This window comes from Pinus tabuliformis, chromosome 3_1 (genome assembly GCF_031772625.1).
Source record: "Pinus tabuliformis cultivar Carrire ecotype Pingquan chromosome 3_1, CPIR1, whole genome shotgun sequence".
NCBI classification, from domain to species: Eukaryota; Viridiplantae; Streptophyta; class Pinopsida; order Pinales; family Pinaceae; genus Pinus; species Pinus tabuliformis.
This window is the reverse complement of record NC_142301.1, coordinates 693,171,707-693,175,691: the sequence shown is the minus strand read 5'-3', so window position 1 is coordinate 693,175,691 and position 3,985 is coordinate 693,171,707. Positions and strand designations below refer to the sequence as shown.

The following is a 3,985-nucleotide window of genomic DNA, read 5'->3' as shown; positions in this document are numbered from 1 at the left end:
ATGATAAAAACATAAGAAACATAATATATAAACTATATATTAAGTTGGCTCTCTAGGTGAGATACCTAGAGAGTGTACAAACACTCATACACGCCCTATATTCCATTGAGTTAGATGAGCCTCAAATATATAGGCTTTCACAACATCGGGTGGTTTGAACCACTCCCTATCAAATACGATCTCAATCCTATTCTAAAGAAACAAACACTTAAACATAGAAATGCTAACTTTCTCCATTAATGCTAACAATATATATATTCTTGAAAAATTACTATGTATAACATTTTATTTCTATATTATTAGTTCCTTCAAAGTATGACTCTTTATTTAATGTTATTATTTTAACATTGATCAATATAAATTGAAAAATAAGTTGGGGATAAAGGAGGAGATTAACTTGAAGAATAAGGATAATATTTAAAATACTATTACTTCTAAATTTAAGGATAAGTTATGGGATGATAAATAGTTAGAGGGAAAAAGAGAGCTAAGATATTATGAGGAGGTGATCAACCCCAATTATGCTAACCAAAATTATCTTTTTGTCTTGACTTGTGTTAAGAAGAAACTGAATATTGTGGAGATAAGAACTAATTCTCATGAGCTTTGAAGTGAAACAAGGTGTTGGTTAATTCCCAAAACACCTTGGGAGGAAAGAGTCTATCACCTTTGCCATACTAAGAGACTCTCACTCACATCCTTTCTCATTTCCAAAACCTTTAACACACTACCAACCTTCTTGATTTGTTAAGTCAACAAAATTATAATAATACTTCTCTCCCTTCTTTTTTATCATAAAAATAAAATATTAAAAAATCTGAAATAATCTCTTATTTTCTTAAGATCCAATAGACTATATTAATTTTAGAAAACATTATCATCATTTTTTAATATTATTAAAATATTTTTCACCCAATTAATTAATTAAATCATAATTTTTTTTATTATAAACTATACACAATATTTACGAACTCTGCTAAACTTTACTTATTTATTTACTTTGGAATGACTCATCGAAAACATCTTATTCGTAAATTTAACCTACAGATGAATGAGATCATGAATGCGAAAGAATATTCAATGCTGCCACATGACCGTTGTAGGTTTTAATTAGGTCCATGCCGTTCCAGGTGTGATGAAGCCAATGTTTGGATTTTATAACAAATATATTTATTAATTCGCACGTTTATTTATTATAACAATATATATATATTTATTAATTTATGTTAAAGTACTATTATAGTAATTGATTTTTTGGTTGTTCGTTGTTTTTTGAAAGTTTGGTTGGACCATTTTTTCATCATGTCCAATATATTACTTTGATCGGAAATAGAATCCAACTAGTGACTTCACATCAAAGAGTGCCATTGAACTAGTAACTTCATATCAAATAGTACCTTAAAACACTTGATTACCGTCTATCCAAAACCTCATAAACTTAGAATTAGCTAATATAAATTTTAATATTTAACATTAAATTATTTTTATTGTATATATTTTCACTATAAATAAATATTTAAACAATTTTATTTTAGTATAATATTTTTTAATAATTAACATGGAACTCTTTATATGTAATATGATTAAAAAGACATTTAAAATTTGATGATAAAGAAAGATTAAATAATTTAATATGTAAACTTGTTTGGTAATGACTATCTGAAGATTTAGTTAGAAATAATTAATTCCTACTTGTCTATGGTTGTAATTCTCCATTTAAGGAGTTTATTCCTACATAATAGGAATTTAGTTTCTCCTAGTTTAGTGTGTGGCTGAGAGAATCTCTCAACCACACTACTGTACGTCTAAGATAGCATTCCTATCTTGAGACTATTTCTTGTATAAATATGTGTGTAATTTTCATCATTCAATAATAATAGAATATATTAGAATATATTTTGAGTGTGTGCTATTTTATCTTGGTATCAGAGCTTGAGGGCCTCGCCCCTCGGGGGCTTGGTCCCTCCTGGGATGAGGGAAATAATTGAGAAGTATATTTTTGTTTTTAGTTTTTTTGTGTCCATCATTACTTGAACCTGTGGTTGCTCGGATTGTGTGAGAGACCCTGAGTATTGAAGTTGTGCATGTGGGCTAGCATTAAAGACAAGCTAGAGGACGAGTCTAGTGTGCAAGAAGGCCAAGCTTGGCAGTGCTAAGGGAAGATGTAGGGGAGGCACCGTGAGTAAGACGACTTGTATATTGAGGAGTTGTGTGTGAGTCTACTGATAACAAACAGAATCAAAGGGAGTTGTCAGCTGGAAACTATTCAAGCCTTAGATCTATGAAGGCATCATCCGGTGAAGAGGGGTAAGCGTGGATCGGCCCACAACGTGGATGTGGCTAAATCAGCGTGCATCTGACATCTGAATCGTGGAGGCTCTGTTTTTTGGTGTAAGGATGCATTTGGTGAGATCATTATCATTAGATCTGAGTCTGCTCGACCTGTGCGTTGCGGCCGAGATCTGATTTACTAGTTAAATTTTGAGCATCTGACCTGTTTTTGAAGGTTGGAGCTGAGGAAGAGCAACGGTTGTGGCCGATGCGTGTGAGACGAGCTTGGAGCATATTGTTTTTGGGATTGCAGCTTCGGCTCAGAAATGGAAACAGAGGAAACCCTACATCGATCTATGGTGGCAACCCGGGTGGACCCGGGGATTCGTTTGGCTGGATCGGTCTGTAAACGAAACAGGGTTTCCCGGGCCACCAATCAGAATCTCTGAGGATACCTCCCACTTTAACTATACTCATCCCCAAGAATTGCGCTCTGCTATTCAGATTTCTCGGATTGTTTCAGAGACTTTCAGATTGGGGCTCCCTGATGTCAGGTGGTTTGTGATGGGAGACGATGATACACTTTTTGTGCCGCAGAATCTGGTGCGAGTGCTCGCCAAATATGATCACAATCAGTACTATTACATCGGCAACAATTTTGAATCTACTGATCAGAATGCGATGCATTCTTATGGAATGGCTTATGGCGGAGGGGGTTTCGCCATCAGTTATCCACTAGCCAGAGCCCTCGAACAAGTCCAGGACGAGTGCCTTCACCGCTACCCCATTTGTATGGCAGCGATCAGCGCGTGCAGGCCTGCTTGGCCGAGCTAGGGGTGCCTTTAACCAAAGAGCCCAGATTTCATCAGTTCGACATTCATGGAAATCGTTATGGGTGTTGAGCTACTAGCTCATTCTACCAACATTGTTGTTTGCAAAGGTGGAGGAGCTGGACCGAGTCCTCAAAGGTGGGCTGTGGGCTATGATTTGTTGAGAGCCGTCATGTTGCAACAATCTGCAGCCTCTTTGAGGGATCTAAGTTTTTTTTAGGCAAGAGTTGTGTGGGAGTCTGATCCCCAAAGGGCATCTCTCGGGTACAAACCTGTGTATCCAATCGAGGAGACTTTGCTGCTCTGTTGTGTGGAGTTTCACGTCTGTGGAGAGCCTGTGACTGTTCACCACAATGTTGTTGTCAAACCTGGTGATTGCTCGAGGTAGCCAAGTCAATATTACCGTAGCTGTCATGGATTACAGAGACGTAGAAGGTGGAGCAATGTGCATCACCAGATACGCAGCTACTTGTTCTGCGTTAGAGCCCACGGGAATCGTTGCTCATTATTGAGCGTGGAAGGCAGCTGCAACGTGGTGACACTACAACAAAACAGGAAATTTGCGCCAGATTTAGCACCAGATTTTAGTGCATTTTCTCTCAATTGGGATGAGCAGCATGGCGATAAATCTGTCTCTATTGTACAATATTTAAAGCGTCTTTTTTTGCACCAAATTCTGCATCTTTTTTATGCCAAATTTTCCATCATTTTTTGCATCATATTTTGCACCAAGATTTTCATTTGGTTTTACAATAGGTTTTGCTTCTAGTTTTGTGCCATTTTTTGCATCTATTTTTGCATCATTTTTTCTTCCTCTTTTGTGGCATTTTTTGCTTCTAGTTTTGTGTCATAATTTGCATCGATTTTTACACCATCTTTGGCAT

The 3,985-nt window shown here is 36.6% G+C and overlaps 1 pseudogene; it reads left to right on the top strand.

Annotated features, from left to right (window-relative positions):
• Positions 1–2,281: 2,281 nt before the first annotated feature.
• On the top strand, positions 2,282–3,173 carry LOC149189030 (uncharacterized; annotated as a pseudogene).
• The last annotated feature ends 812 nt before the right edge of the window (positions 3,174–3,985 follow it).